This window comes from Helianthus annuus, chromosome 7, assembly GCF_002127325.2.
Source record: "Helianthus annuus cultivar XRQ/B chromosome 7, HanXRQr2.0-SUNRISE, whole genome shotgun sequence".
Lineage (NCBI taxonomy): Eukaryota > Viridiplantae > Streptophyta > Magnoliopsida > Asterales > Asteraceae > Helianthus > Helianthus annuus.
The window spans coordinates 121,851,190-121,868,888 of record NC_035439.2 but is presented as its reverse complement, the minus strand read 5'-3'; positions in this window follow the sequence as shown (position 1 = coordinate 121,868,888).

Sequence of the window (17,699 nt, the reverse complement as noted above, 5' to 3'; positions counted from 1 at the left end):
GGAGGTGGATCCCTTTCCTGGACGGGATACACAATTCTAAACTTGGGTTTTTATTTACGTACTTTTGATGAGTCTTTGTGAACTCTATTAATTATGTCATGGTTGTAATTTACTTTGTGTGTCAACATTTTCAAACAATGTCGTTTTAGTATTTTTAACTTAATGAATGGATGAACATCTTATGTTTTATCATATAGCATTGTTGTGATTGTTGCTATGGTATTAAGAAGTCACACCAAAAATAATCCACGCTTCCGCAAAAGCCAGGGTGTGACAGCTTGGTTTCAGAGCCAGGTTCATAGCGAACTAGGATTCCTTCTGGAGTCTAGACTATGATCACTAGGGCTCTCACGAAAACATTTTTACATTGCATATACTAAACGTCCAGATCCAGGGTACAAAACATTTTACAAATAAAAGGCACAAATGCACTTTTCAAAATTTATGGTTTAGTCTTAGAGACTAAGGGAGTTCAGTCTTAGAGATTGAGGGAATCCAGCCTTAGAGGCTGAGGGAGGTTCAGTCTTAGAGACTGAGGGAGGTTCAGTCTTAGAGACTGAGGGGTTCAATCCGAGAGATTGGGGAGGTTTAGTCTTAGAGACTGGGAGTTGGTCTTAGAGACCAGGGAGTTAGTCTGAAAGCCTAGGGAGTTCAGTCTGAGAGACTGGGAGGGATAGTCTAGTGTAACATCCCGAATTTCCTAACTCGTATTATTTAGCAAGTGAAAAATGAGACGCACATGCCACGAGACAAAGTAAAGTCTTTGATGCTCGATTTAGATTTAATATGACTTGAGGGGGGTGTTATGTAAATAAAGAGACTTGGATTTATTACTTTGAGAATAAGTTATAAAAGGGTGAATGATAAGGGGTGTAAGGTGTAAATTAGTGATTACATCTATATTTCTCAAACCCTACAACCGTATACCGAGGGGAATCAGTTCGTGAGTGTGACGGCGGAGAAAGAAGGTGCGGGATAAGAATAGGACGGCAACGGTGGTGGTTCAAGGTGGTTGATCTGGTGGTGTGCATGTGACTTCCAGATCACGTCAAGTTGACTCCGCTTATGTAGTATCGTGTTTGTTCCGTTATTTTTACTTGGCTTGCACGGGCTTTGTTAGGTTGGGGGTAATGATGTGTCTATGGGTGGTGATGAGCGGTGTTTACGGTGGTGACCGACGGGGTGGTGGCACTTGAAGAGTGGTAGTTAGGTGTTCGTGTATAGGATGTGTTCAGCCGCTGAAATCAAAATACAAGAGAGAGAGGGAGATTAAATGAGGAGGATGACGACGGGGATGGTTCTCGGCTCAATTGATCTTCTAAATCCCACCACAAGGTAACCTCTCGTTCCAATTATAGTGCTTCATGTTCGTTTTACATGAGATTTGTAGGGGTTTTTCTTTAGTTCTGTTAGTGATGGTAGAACGTGGAGGTGCACTGTGGCGTTTGGTGGTGGAGAAAGTGCGGGTGGTGGTGAGCGGCAGAATGGTGTAGGGTGGTGGAGTGCCGATGGGGATGACAATTGTAGTTGTGGCTGCGGTGATGTAGGATGGTATGCGATGGTGATAAATTATGTCAAGGTTTGAACTAAAATGGTGATGGCGGTTGTGTACGGTGTCGGTGACCGATGAGGATGATAACCGCTGTAATGGTGCGGTTCATGATGACGATGCGGCAAAGGTGCGTGATGGCGTGTAGTTTCGTAGCGAAAATATTCGACTACAGGTAGATGACAATGTTGTCGGGTACGGTATTGGTAACGATGGGGGTTGATATTCGATTAAGATTGTGGTGGAGACAGAGGTGGTGCATGGCGGTTTCGGGTGAGCCACGACGGTGCGACGCGTGACTGTGAGGGCTATCATGGTGGTACAAAGTAGGTGATGAACCAGATTTCCATGGGGTTTCTGCTAGAGTGGCGTAGAGGAATGTTAGATTAATAATGGAGTATGAAGAGTTGAGTAGGTGTGTGTGGTACGTACAAAAAAAGCATGGAGAAAATAGTGATGGTGTATGCATGGTGATTCACATAAACACATTTTAGGTGGCGAGGTTGCATGGGGATTGGGCTATTAGGAGGTCACGTTTTGGTGTTAGTGATTTATGGATGGTGATGATATTGGTGTCATAAGGGAACTTTGGCAGTAGTGGTTTTATACCATCATAATTTAATGTTGTGGTGAGGATTAATTTTGCATGGCAATGGACGTGCGAGTGTGCATGGGTTTCGGGTTCACGAGTTGTTATGGGTCATGGGTGATCTGAACTCGACGGTGCTCAGGTTAGGGTTTTGACGTTAGATGTGGAGAAGTTGATAGGTTGGGTTATACGTTATCTATCAGAATAAACTGTAACCACGAGTTATTCAGTTATAGGTTTCGCTTGAGGACACGGTTCGAGACGATTAGCTTGTGGATATGGAAGCTTTGCAACCTGTGAGTTCTTGAGCCCACTCTTTAAATGTTTTTAAATATTTCGGGCTAATGTGCATGCTAAACTCGTATGATTATTTTTATGAAGGAAGTTGTGAAGTTCTTTTTACGTACCTATGAAATTTATATTTACTAGTATGGAAATTTTTTAAAGATGAAAAATAATTAGAATTATATATTTTTGTATACTTATTTGTGTGAAGGCGAGTATTGAGTATACTTATATATACTTATATTTATGTGTGTGTGTGTGTGTATATATATATATACATATATATATATATATATATGTGTGTACTCTAGTCTATGAAGGGAAGATATATATATGTATATAGTGTGTAGGTGCGAAGCTACACGTACGATGGTTGAAGTATACACACACGTATGTATTTAATTGTAAGTTCATGATGCCCTTTATTTAATGTTTCAAAGTTTAGGGCTAACGGGCATGCTCGATGTATTAAATTGATGATAAACTTCTAAGATGTTTGTATAGTAACTTTCGAACTACATTTTAACTATACATGAGGATTATTTGCTTGCCCTTTTATGTACTTGCGTGTGATGTGTTGGGTCATTGTTGATGCACTTGTGCCTGTACTTTGTCTGTATTCGGTCACGATGTAAACGATGTCCTTGTCAGTCCTGTAAGTTGACCATGTCAACCGTCCTCCTGGTATGACTTGGCAACAGTTAGTAAAATTGATGTAAGTTGTCTGACTCGAAGGATGAGTGATCGAAGGATAATGTAGATCCTTCGATCACCTCGAAAGATATGCTTCGATAGATAGACCTCGAAAGACAATCTTTCGAGGTCCTTGCTGATCCTTCGAAAGCATCGTATTCGAAAGATGATCCTTCGGACCATCTATCGGATCCTTCGGTCAGACCTGCTGTGTATGGGTATATATATATACCCATGCAGTGTGTTGTTTTCAGAAGACACTTCTACATAGACAGAAAGATAGACTTGAGAGCTTGAGAGCATTCTGTCCGAAACACACACACACATAGTGAGAGTTTGCAAGTTAGATTTGTAAACATTGTGCTTGTAACTGGAACCTTCATACGTATTAATACATTGGTGTTAATCGGTGAACTCTTGTGTGTTTGTTTCTCTACTTGCTTCATCCCGGTTTGCTTACTAGCTTGGATTCCGCACTCGCTAGTGGGTTTGTATAACAAGGTTTAGGTTCGTCATCCTCCGGAAAGGGACCTACAAGTGGTATCAGAGCCGAGGCTCTTTACCTTGTTTAAAACCGGGTTTGTTCAAGTTCTTGGTGTGTTTGGACACTAGGTTTAGCACCCGTTTTGGTGGTTTTTCTTGCATCTTAAAACTGAAAAACGAGTTCTAAACTTTCGGGAGTGTTCAAGGTTGGGTTGGGTAACTTGAAAACTTTTTTTTAAGTGACTTTGGATTTCCGGCCATATCTCCGGTCATATTTTCCGGTACTGGATCTGGATAAGATCTTTCCTTTTTGGGCATATTTTTTTGAAAGTCAACAAGTTTGGTGAAAAGTTGGTGCCTGCACATCCTTTCTGCCGAAAGTTGTGCACCAACCCATCACCTTTTTCCCACCTACCCGTCAACTTTTTGTCAGTGTGTCAGAGCAGTCGAAAGATACCTTTCGAACTCGAAAGATCATTCCTCGATCAAGGAGGTTCGACAGATACCATCCTTCGAACATCTTTCGAAGTCAGTGAACTATCTTTCGGACCAAGGAATCTTTTCGAAGGATATATCTTTCGAGCTACTATTACTCATCGAAAGATAAGGATCCTTCGTGTTGGTGAATCTTTCGAGATCTGTGTTCGAAATATAAGGAGAATCTTTCGAAATCAGTCCTTCGAAAGATAAGGATCCTTCGTGTGGTCAGTCCTTCGAAGTCAATCTTTCGAAGTCATTGTTCGAAACTCAACAGTGATCGTTCGAACATTGTTGATCATTCAAACAAGTATTGATCTTTCGAACCAGGTTGTATCTTTCATTTCGAGTCTGTTTGAACCTTAACAGTTTGTGTTTGTGTAGGTTTTTCTCTTAATATTTGATCAAAATGAGCTGTACAAGTCCTTGGGATTGGAGTTTGGACTCACAATCTAATAGTCAAGAACTAACATCTGTTGCAGCTTGGGCAAAGAGTATGTTTCCTCCTGCATCAATCAGTCCAAGTCAATGGGCTTTGGTATCCAATCAAAGTCAAAGCATTCAAAACCTTTTGATCAGTGAAAGCGAAACGGGCAGTAACAATCGTCCACCAAAGCTAAATCATATGAATGAATTTCCATCATGGAAAAACCGCTTTCACACGTATGTCCAAGGGCAAAGCACCGATCTTTGGACGTGTTTCATCAATGCATTCAATGAAAATCTGGAGACTGCTGCGTCCACTTCTGAGGGTTATGCCAATATGCTTGAAAATGACAAGAAGGCTTATGAATTGGAGAAAAAGGCCTTTGCCACACTTACTCAAGCACTCAACAAAGACATCTACCATCAGTTCTCATATTGCAAGACCACGAAAACATTGTGGGATGCCTTAGTTGTTAGAGGAGAAGGCAATGCAGCTGCTCGAAAGTCTCGGCATGATTTGTTGAAGAAAGAGTTTGAATATTTTCAGTTCTTGGAAAACGAGACTCTGAATGATATGACCACACGTTTCTATCATTTGATTAGTGAAATGTGTGCTTATGGAGTTGTCTCTACTCAACAAGACATGGTGAGTAGGTTTGCTGACGCCTTACCTCCAAAGTGGAGCTCTTTCATTGAGTTGTTGAAGCATACTGGAACTCTAGATCAAGTCAACATCTATGAGTTCATTCAGAAACTGGAACACAAAAATGATGAAGAAATCAGGAAAGCCAAGAGAGCTCCCGCCCCTCAAAATACAGAAATGTATCTTCCGGGTTTCGATGCTCTAGCAAGAGCAGCTGCAGCCCAGCAACCCAAACTGCAGACTGCATTTGTCTCCAACACAAGTTCCTTTCCATTTCCTCAGTCAACAGCTGCTCCACCACAACCTCAATTTGATCCGAGGTCTTACATTCCTGTCCCAACACAGCCACAACCACAACCTCAACAACAACAACAACAGCAAGCTCATTATGCAAGCAATCCTAAACCTCAACCCCAAAATCCTAACACAATCCGAGTCGACAACTCAAATCTTTCACACCTTAGCATTGAAGTTGCTAAGGAGCATATGGAAATTATCAACACCATGGTCAGTGCTTACTGTGGTTTGGTAGCAGGTCAGCTTGGAAACATCAATATGACCAATGAAGACTACCAACAGATCGACAAGGAAGAAATGGAGTTGATGGATATTAAGTGGGCTTTTGCAAGTGCGGTTAGAAGGGCCAAAGACTTTATGGCTCGTACTGGTAGAACTTCGTTGGAAGGAAAGAAAGATACGAAGTATGGGTTTGATATCAACGCCGTGACATGCTTCAACTGTGGTAACAAAGGGCACTTCAAACGAGAGTGCACTCTACCAACAAAACATGGCAATCACAACCCTTTCAGAAACCAGACGAGTAATACAAATGTGAATGCCCAGCAAGAGAACCGTGAGAGGAGGATGGTGGCAGTTAATAACAATCAGGGCCAGCCTGGAACTTCAAATCCCAATCGGGCTCTGGCTGTTCAAGCAGATGAGGGATGTGACTGGTCAGTTCAGTTTGGTGATGATGATCAGAGAAGTGGAACAGCTCTTTATGCAAAGATCATCGAGAATGTTCATAAAGAAGAGTCTTCTGGAAGTGATGACAGTTCTGGTTATTCTGGAAGTTCTGATGAAGAAGGCTCTGTTTCTGGGGATAATCACTCAGAGTCTGATGTGAAGGAGGAGGGAGGTGATGATATTCAAGATCTTCTAAATGAAGCTGATGAGCTTAAATGTCAGAAATCAATTCTGATTAGGAAGGCAGATACTGCATCAAAGGAAATGGAGAAGTTATTTTCTGAAGATGGAGCTTTTTCTTTTCAAACTGCCTTTATGGCAAACGGTTCAGCCTCTTCTAGTCAGGTAAATTCTGAACCTCCTGCTCCTAGTATTTGTAAGTCATGTGCTGAGATGAAGCTTGAATCAGAAAAGCTTCATAGTCATAACCAGAATTTGGTTATTGAACTGTCGAAATGCAAAGAGGCAAACATGGCTTTAACTCGGAATGAAAAAGATTTTAAATCTGTAATAGAAACATTAAAGAAAAATGTGTCCGAGGTTAACAAAGTAGTTTACCACAAGCAAGTAAGTATAAATGAATATATTAACATTGTGGAAGAAACTAAAAAGCAATTAGCCATAGCCCAATGCGAGCACGATGCGATCAAACAGAAATTGGATAGTTATTCTAACTCCCAATTTGTGCTTGATCACATCATCGATGTTCAACAACCAAAGGGAAATCAGAAAGGCATAGGGTACAAGAAATGTCCGCCCCCTTTGATGAACAATTATACCAAGATGCCTGATGAGGAGGAAATGCCTCGGTATGAACCCAGTGTGCCTCTAGATGTTGAGGAATTTGCTACTGGCCTAGGGTTCAAACCGGAAAATTCATCCTCTAAGCAACCAGAAACGTCATCATCCGTGAAGCAAAGTCCTCCAATCATTGAGGACTATGATTCTTCAGATGATGAACCAGATGTGAATGACAAGGATGAATCACTTGATGAAACAAAAGGAGTAGAAATTCCAATTGAGAATCATATTCTTTGTGATCCTCCTACTCCTGTCGTGCAACCTGTTCAGAAACAAGTGATTAATCCTGTCAAAGTTGATAAGACATGTGTGTCTACTGTTAAAAGCAGTAATGTGTTGTACACTTTGGTTGGAGATAATAAAATCTACTCAGATCATGTTTTCCCAATTAAAAATGTAAATAAATCTTTGATTGACAAAGTCTTTGAAGACAACACAAACAAATTTTTGGGAAAAACACTTCCGGGAATTGTGGTAACATAATGTGATCCAATTCCTAAGGCTGAGATTAGAAAACAGTTTGGTAAACAAAAATCTTCAACCACTCAACAACCTGCTGCTTCTAATGGTAAACAACCAGTCAAACGAGCTCAAAAGCATAAAGTCTCTCAGATGAAGTCTGAAACAAAAGGAGCTCGTTTTCAAAAGAAAGCAAAAGATGTCAAGTTCGTGTCATCCAAGGGTACTGATAAGATTGAAACTTTTGAAAACAAATCTAACACGGATTTTGTAAAACAAGTAACAATCTTAAAGCGTAACAGTGATAACAATTACACTCAACGCACAAATGGGTGTGATGAAAAGGCTAGTACCTCGGGTTCCACGAGTTCGACATCTTGTGGTCAATCAAGTTCTCCAAAATCTATTGAAAGGAGAACATGTTTTAAATGTGGAGAAATTGGGCACATCATCAGAAACTGCCCAAATGCTCCAAAGAGTAAATTTGTTGAGAAAGCTCCACCTGAAACAGTTCATCCTCAACGTCGGTCAGTTTCACCTAAACAAGATAAACGAACTGTAAAAGAACAAGAAACTAAACAACGACGTAAGAACATGAAAACTGTTGAAAAAGCTTTAAAATCTGAGATTAAAACAGTTCAAAGGGAACCAAGTGTGTCACAACCTGTAAAACCAGAATCTTCAAAAACTGGTAGGCAAAGACGAACTTGGTTACCTAAGTCGGGTGACAATTCAGGGGGAGCAGTTGTTCTTGAAAACCATCAAGAGATTGATATCACATTTCGTGATGCTCAGGGACGACCCAAGACCACTAAGGCTTGGGTCCCCATTCTCAACTGATGTTTTTACATGACATGTGCAGGATGTTCTAGGAGGAACTATTAATAGTCACTGGATTGTTGATAGTGGAGCATCCAGGCACATGACTGGCGACTTACGGCTCCTATACGACGTGAGAAACATTAGAGGAGGGTATGTTGCTTTTGCGGGTGACAAAGGCAGATTTATCACTGGAGAAGGAAGAATTTCAAATGGTATAGTTTGCTTCGATAAGATCAATTATGTCAAGCAAATTGATCATAATCTTCTCAGTGTGTCGCAAATCTGCGATAAGAAATTCACCGTGCATTTTGATGATGCCGGCTGCTATGTGCTGAAACCTGGATTCAAAATTCCACAAGAATGGATTCTCTTATCGGCTCCGAGAGTTAATGATCTTTATATTCTCGACATGAGCCAGGCGATTACAACATCTGCACAAGTCACTTGCTTTGTCTCGAAAGCCACAGAAAAGGAGTCTATATCTTGGCACAGAAGAATGGGACACATTCACTTGAGAAAGATGAACCATTTGGTGAAAAATAATCTTGTGAATGGTGTGCCTGTGAGAAGTTTTCATCTACAAGATATCTGTGTCTCGTGCCAAAAAGGGAAGCAAACAAAGAAGTCACACCCTTTGAAGAAAATCAACATTGTCAGCATGCCTCTCGAACGTCTTCATATGGACCTGTTTGGACCTATGAAGCACAAGACAACGTTTGGTGATGCCTATTGTTTAGTAGTTACTGATGATTATTCTAGATTTTCTTGGGTATCCTTTATGGCACACAAAAGTGCAACTCCTGGCATCCTCAAGGATCTTCTTACAATGTTGGAGAATCTCTATTCATTGAAAGTAAAAAGGATCCGAAGCGACAATGGTACCGAATTCAAGAATCAAGTTATGGATGAGTTTTGTACTTCTAAAGGCATTCTTCATGAGTACAATTCTCGTTATACTCCACAGCAAAATGGTGTCGCTGAGAGGAAGAATCGAACGATTATAGAAACTGCAAGAACAATGTTAGTAGAGTCGGAACTCCCTATTCAATTCTGGGGGGAGGCTGTATCGGCTGCATGCTACACGTTAAACAGAGTTCTTACAGTAAAGAGACATGGCAAGACTTGCTTCGAACTCCTTCAGAAAAGGAAACCGGATCTTTCTTTCCTTGAACCGTTTGGTGCTCCATGTACTATGATTGAGCCGGATGGAAAGTTTGGTGCAAGAGCTATCGAGGGTTTCTTCCTTGGATATGCTACTCCGAATTTTCGTGTTTGGAATCTAGCTACCAAAAAGATTGAGCTATGGAGTGAAGTTAGAGTTCAAAGGTACACGAGTCCTGTTAGGGCTCCGGGTGATCCGTGGATGTTCGATTATGATGGGCTATTCGACTCCTTCAATCTGCCAACCTTTGACGAAGAATCAGCAGCGGCTAGGATGTTGTTGGAAAGTGACAACGCTGCTGTCTCGCCTTTGGTTAGACCTATTGTTGTTGACCCTCAAGTTTCTTCGTCTGTCAACAATATGGTTCAAAATGAGGTTTATGAAGATGCTGCTGATTATAATGACTCTTCTGAAGATGATGAATATCATGATGCAGCTGAAGGATCTTCAGCTCCAGCTGCTCCTGTTCAAGGTGCCTCTGGTGATACACCTCATATGCAGAATGTAGACACTGCTGAAGGGAATGCATCCACCTCTACCCACATTCCTGGTGTGGAGCTGGTTGTTGATCTTAATCTGAATAATTTGGGTATCAATGCTCGTGTGCCAGATAATCCTGAAATGAGAATTCACGATACCCACCCCCAGCAGAATATTATAGGAGATGTCCATCGCGGTGTGCAGACGCGTAATCAGCTGAGAAACAACCGGAATGCTGGTTTGTATTCAGCTATAAGAGAATCTGGCCAACAAAATGACTGGTCCTTCGCGTGTTACGTGTCACAAGAAGAACCAAAGTCGTGGAAAGAAGCGTTGAAAGATAGTGCTTGGGTTGAAGCCATGCAGGAAGAATTACAGCAATTTCACAAGCTTGGTGTTTGGAAGCTTGTTGAAAAGCCTGAGAATTACAAGAAGATTGGCACTCGATGGGTCTTCAAATGCAAGAAAGACGACCGTGGAGTGGTTATTCGGAACAAAGCTCGTTTAGTCGTTCAAGGTTTTCGTCAGATTGAAGGGATCGACTACAACGAAGTCTATGCACCTGTTGCACGTCTCGAAGCTATTCGAATCTTTCTAGCCTATGCGTCCTTCAAAGGATTCAAGGTTTATCAGATGGACGTCAAAAGTGCATTTCTACATGGTGTGGTTGAAGAAGAGGTGTATGTCGAACAGCCTCCAGGTTTTGAAGATCCTGTCCATCCTGATCGGGTTTGGTTGCTCAACAAAGCTCTCTATGGTCTTCATCAAGCGCCACGAGCTTGGTATGCAACCTTATCTACATATCTGCTGGAGAATGGTTTTCGAAGAGGTCTTATCGATTGTACTCTCTTCATCAAAGAACAAGATGGAGATCTTCTTCTGGTTCAGGTATACGTTGATGATATTATTTTTGGTTCTACTAATGATGCTTTGTGTAGGAATTTCGAGCGCATTATGCAGGATAAGTTCGAGATGAGTGCTATGGGGGAGATGAACTTCTTCTTGGGCCTACAAGTGCAACAAACGGAGTCTGGGATATTCATCCATCAGACTAAATATGTTGGTGACATCTTGAGCCGGTTCCAGATGTCCGATGCAACGCCCATTGGTACCCCATTGCCAACTAATCACGGAATAACTCCTGACTTGAAGGGTGAACCTGTTAGCCCTTCATACTATCGCGCGATGATCGGATCCCTTATGTACCTCACAGCATCAAGGCCAGATATAATGTACCCAACGTGCCTGCTTGCCAGATATCAAGTTAACCCGAAGGCCTCACATCTTGCAGCTGTCAAAAGGATTTTTCGTTATTTGAAGGCTTACCCCGACACCGGTCTGTGGTATCCTAGGGATAATAACTTTGACTTGGTCGCATTCAGTGATTCTGATTTTGGCGGATGCAAAATCGACGGCAAATCCACAACGGCTGGATGTCAGTTTTTAGGAAATCGCCTAGTCACATGGCAGTGCAAGAAGCAGACATGCGTCGCTACATCAACATGCGAAGCCGAATACATTGCTGCCTCAAGTTGTTGCTCCCAAGTTCTTTGGATCCAACAACAATTGCGGGACTATGGTTTTGAATTCCTAACTACTCCTATTTACGTTGATAATTCTGCTGCTTTAGATATCACTAGAAATCCTGTGCAGCATTCAAAGACCAAACACATCGAAATCAAATATCACTTCATACGTGATTGCTTTGAGAAAAGGCTAATCGATGTTGTTAAGGTCCACACCGATGACCAACGTGCCGACTTATTTACCAAAGCTTTTGACAAATCCAGATTTGACTTCTTATTATTGGTAAACGGCATTAAGGTCAAGCAAGAGTAAAACCAACATCGGAAAATCATTTTTGTAAATATCTTTGTGTGTTTTTAAATTTATCTTCGTTTATTGATTTTAGGGGGAGTAAATCCAAAAATCTAAAAATCCAAAAACATTGAAAAATTTCAAAAACACAAAAACAATAGAAAAACAAAAATGAGTTTCCTGGCGAGCAAAAGAGAAAATGATAGTACATCAGTGGTCTATCCAAACCTCTTTAAACCTTAAATGAAAAACGATAAGCAGCTCTATATAAGATGTATCAGTAGGCTCACAATCATTTTAAAGTGTGCAGGGTGATATAAATCTTAATCGACTGAAGACCAGGTGGGAACCATTCATTGGCATATGGTCTTAGTACCGAAATTTCGTTTGATAGATTGTCGAGGTTCTGAGATATTCGGTCTTTATGCTGCTTATCATCTGGGTATCATGGTTGTATCTTTTACCAAAAAAAATAACGGGGACGCAAGTCTAGATCTTCCATGATACTATACATACGTGTACATATTACATACTGCATTCGACCTCAATAAGTGATAAACAATCACATGTCCAAATCAAATAAGTGATAATATATCACATTTATTCGGGTGTCAAGTTCGTCTCTCTGCTGTACGAAAGTACTGACCTGTTCACGGACTTGCACCTGTGCCCTCATGCATATGAAAATCAAGTTCCTCATCAATAAGTGATTATATCACACAGGGCTTGTTTTCAAATTAAAATAAGTGAGTTTCTCACAGCTTATACGGTCAAACAGATGATAATCGGTATACTCACCGGTAAGATGAACTCTCGTGCATACCTTGATACGGGAATGTGTCGTGATGTGGATGAACACCGGTCGGTAAGTATAAATCATACCTTAACGTATCCCCTCGCCATGATTACATCTGATAAGTTGAGCTTAAGTGGACAACAATACCGATAATTGTTATAGGATGCTTATCTTAATGTTAACTAACTGAACAACAAGAGTGTTTTGGCATGACCGTACACTGATATGATTCTCTTACCCTCGAAACTCGCAAAAAGAATGTTTGTATATATATATTTATTTACTGCTTAACTTTTATTGCCTTATTTTTAAACAATTTCGTCGTTTGGTGCATATCAGCATGACATTAGCGGTGATGTCGTTTGATAACACTCAAAGGATTTTAAATTGTTGTCTTTTAATTTCAAAAATACCAAAAAGATTTTAGGTGTGTTTTAATATAAACTTTGTAAAAGCCAAAAAGATTTTATTTCTACTTTATTTTCGATCGTACGATGTTGGAGCTCAAGTCTTCGTTACCTGAAACCTGAACGAAAACCGAACTGACTAAATCTTCATAAACGGTCGAAATTTGCATGTTTTGAAAGTTAAAGACTAAAATTTGACAAATTTATTAAACTTTCAAACTGTCGGACGGTGTTTGATTATGACATGGTCATTCGTGTGTCATTTGGTTATACTAACTATTCCAAGCAGTTGTTCTCATTACGCGTTTAGATTTCTTGCATGTGCAGATTCTAAAGGCTAGGAGAACATGGTCGATGACAAGCTTTGGAATGAAGACACGACGAGAAGGCGCTCAAAAGATGAAGATGATCGAGTTGCCGCTGGCCATCATCAACACCACAAGGATCTCACTTCATAAAGATCAAGTCATTCACGAGCATAACTCAAGGGGGAGCTTATGTTAAGGGGGAGTTTGTCAACACACTTCCTACATGATACGGGTAGTTTGTTGATACACTCTCTGCTTTCAAGACGTGAAGACTTTGAAGATCCTCCGACATTGAAGACTTGAAAGGACATCAGAGTTTTGAGAACTCGAAGACCAAAGACCATCGAAGTTCGAGACGAGTCTACAACTATAGAAGATAAAGACAAAGCTACAGCCAAGGGGGAGTTTGTTGATGCACTTGTGTCTGTACTTTGTCTGTATTCGGTCACGATGTAAACGATGTCCTTGTCAGTCCTGTAAGTTGACCAAGTCAACCGTCCTCCTGGCATGACTTGGCAACAGTTAGTAAAATTGATGTAAGTTGTCTGACTCGAAGGATGAGTGATCGAAGGATAATGTAGATCCTTCGATCACCTCGAAAGATATGCTTCGATAGATAGACCTCGAAAGACAATCTTTCGAGGTCCTTGCTGATCCTTCGAAAGCATCGTATTCGAAAGATGATCCTTCGGACCATCTATCGGATCCTTCGGTCAGACCTGCTGTGTATGGGTATATATATACCCATGCAGTGTGTTGTTTTTAGAAGACACTTCTACATAGACAGAAAGATAGACTTGAGAGCTTGAGAGCATTCTGTCCGAAACACACACACACATAGTGAGAGTTTGCAAGTTAGATTTGTAAACATTGTGCTTGTAACTGGAACCTTCATACGTATTAATACATTGGTGTTAATCGGTGAACTCTTGTGTGTTTGTTTCTCTACTTGCTTCATCCCGGTTTGCTTACTAGCTTGGATTCCGCACTCGCTAGTGGGTTTGTATAACAAGGTTTAGGTTCGTCATCCTCCGGAAAGGGACCTACAGTCATGCCACAACCAGGTCAAACAGAGGAAGTCCCCTAACAGTTTATCTGTCCTTGGGGCAAGAGGAAGTCCCCTAGCAGTTTATTTGCCCTTGGGGAAAGAGGAGAAGAAAAATTCCTTTATCCCCTACTTTGTGTTTAGGATTTAAGGTGAGGAGATCTGTGTTGTGTGCTCGACTCATTAAAAGATGAATTTTAATTATGAGATACATTTATTTATTTATGATTATCATGTAAATTTAAAAGATGAATTTTTATTATGAGGATAAAATAAATACATTTATTTATTTATTTATGATCATGATGAACTTTATTATATTGCATTAATATATATGTGAATATGAATTTGAATGTGTAAGTTTTGGGTATTGCCATGACTGGGTCAAAAAGTCCCCTAACTGTTTAGTTAACTTATGTGGGCAGAAGTAGTCCTCACAGCTTAACAGTCATTGGGGCAGAGGAAGTCCCCTAACCGTATCTATCTGTCTGGGTGGGAAGACCCCTCACAGTTTAGAGGTCCTTGGGGCGAAAAGGGTCCTTTTTCCTTACTTTGTGTTTGGCTTTAAAGGTCGAGGAGACCCATTGTTATGTGCTTGACCCATTTAAGCGGATGTTTGAAGTTATCTTAAAGAATGTTTTAAGGAAGTTGATGTTTATTTAAGACGATGTGATGAAAATGTTTTACATCTATTTTTTTTTATTTATTGTATTACAATATTAAAAAACTTGAATTCACTCAGCCTAGCTGACTTTTGCATGCGTGTTAGATTGATTTCAGGTTCAATGGATGAACGATGACCTCTTGGATGTTGCATGAAGCTACCCGGCATTGAAGTTGGCATTTCTAGTTGAAGACGATGTTTTAAATAAATAAATTTCAAACATTTAAATTGTGTATTTTAGTTTGGATATTTCCCATGATTGGGAATTTAACTTAAAAGTTTTCCGCTGCGTATTCTTCAAATTAAGATAATATTAATAATAATAATAATAATTAAAATTTTCAAGTGTTTAGACTGTTTATGCAATGCTGTCCCAACTGTGAGACACCCGGATTTTGGGGTCTTACAAGTTGGTATCAGAGCAGTAGTTCGAGAGATCCAGGCATCCCTTAATGCCTAGACTTGATCTGAGAATGAGGTCAAAACTAGAAATGCCAATACGGGTAGCCGCATGCCAAGAGGTAATCTTTACTGTGCTCAAGGATGTTTGTATATAAATATATTATTGAATGCTTAAAGACATGTGGTAATTGATTGATGTAATGCCTCTATATTTTAAGGTATTATGAAAGGTTGTACTAGTGAATGCTTAAATGCGTACCATGTTGGTTGGTCTGTTAATGCCTTATCCTCGGTGGAGGGATGGAATGTTTTCATTAATCACGTGACGTGCTAGATGGAATGCTAATATCTTTACGTTTTTGTGGTATGTTAGGATGTTTTTCCTTTGAATGCCTAAAGGGATGATGTGTTAGGTAGAATTCTAGTATCTTCACGCTTGATGTATGCATTGATGCTTCTCATTAGATATTTAATTGCACCATATGGTAAATTGAATAATAATGCCCTTGTGTTTTGGAGGTAGGACAAGATGCCTTCCTTGTATAGCTAATTTTCCGATTCGTCGGATAGAATGTTAATGTATTTATGCTTGAGGTATGGTAGGATGTTTTTCTTGAGTGTCTATTTGCATTACGTGGAAGGTAAAACACTGGTGTGACCATGACAGGAAATGTTTAGAACGTTCGCGGTGACATGGACAACCGATAGCACTTGATCAATGTTGTTGGCGGTCTACTGTTACTTCCTATGTTCTGAAAGATTACCTGGAATGCATCATGCGAATGTTCTGCCTTGGGTGGGTTGTTGGTCATTGGTTGATCGTGGCATTATGCCTTTAGACGAGATTTCCTTGTATTATCGTCTATTAGTTAAAGAATGAGCCATTTATGAGTTTTGCTACCTGCATTTTGTGATTTAATTGTTTGTGTGAAGATATGTGGTTGTTGTTGGAATATGTGTAGTTACACGTGGCCACGTTGCAATGCTTGAATAGATTGATTTTGTATTAGCATAATCCTTAGTGTGTTATAACGGTCATTTTCGACCAACTTATGTGGATAGACTAGTATAGACACAGTTTGTGATTTCTCTGTACTTATGGTCTGGATGGCGCTTTGTGCATGTATGAATGTTTATGATGATGTTTTGCGTACGGTTACTTTAATGTAACCTATAGAAATTGTGAAGATGTGCTTAGCCTAGGTAGGGTTTCTAGTATGATGATTGGTACGACCACATAAATTGTGTATAAGTATGATGGTGATGAGTGGCGATAACCACAAATGAGGTATACATGTTTCCCCAGGTTTAGAACTAGGAGGAACGATGTACGAGGTATGTAGTTGTGGTTACCACTTAGCAAATGTCATGAATGTCGTTAAAGTGTTGTAGAGGTTTGAGATACTTTGTGAATGGTATTCTTTAAGACATACGCATTGGGCAATGTTGTATGTCCAAATTGTTGTTTCTCTATTGGTTGGATGAACACAAGAAATTGTTTTCCAATTATGATGAGTGTCTTAGTGATGGGATCCTATAGAGATAACACCTAAGGTGTTGTACACTTGTTTATGTTCTTTATGGTGTGCTCTTATGCGATGTTTTTGCGTGTTATATGCGATGTTTTTGCGTGTTACCTTGGCGGTAGGATGTGTAGTCCTAATTCAAGTTGTGGGAATCAATGCGGGACACGTCTTTGCTTGCACACGAGACTGGCACGATAACAGTGACGAAAGGATGATGATGCTTAGAGATTCAGCACATAGTAACAAGGTTACACGACGACATATGGAAGAGCTTATTATGGAAGATTTGATTGGCGCATCTTCTTGGGACTTAGAAAGTCAATGATGCTAGTGTTGAGACGAGACGACGAATGTTAAGGTGAACGTTGAGAGCTGAGCATCAGGAGAAAAAACAAGAACGACCGATGGGTTTTGTGTCAACGTAAATCCATTATGGTAGAAGGGGGTGCTTTAAGTTGGCAAACGCTCAATAGATGTTGCGCATGCTTCCAAAAGTCATCGGAATTTGTTGATGGAGTAGTCGATGAAAAAAAAAACAATTTGTTGCTATTAGTGGAACCTTCAGGTGAAGGTCTTCGCGTTGGCGATTGTTGGGAGTCAAATGGTAGTGACCGACCAGTAAAGATGACAAGATAGGGCAGCCTCACAAGTATAAAGTCGAACAAAAAAAATTGGTACGTGGAATGTTTAAGCAAATGATACAAGCCTTGAAGTTGAAAACAAGCGATGGAGATGGTTCCTTTGACTACCATCTATGATGATTTGATTGGGGATATAAACGACAACATTGATGTCCGGTGGTAACCGGGTGTCGCACAGTAATGCGGATATGTAGAGATGAGAATGTGGATACGTATGGTCTTTGGCAAACAGGATTCGAGGACGAATCCTCTTTTAA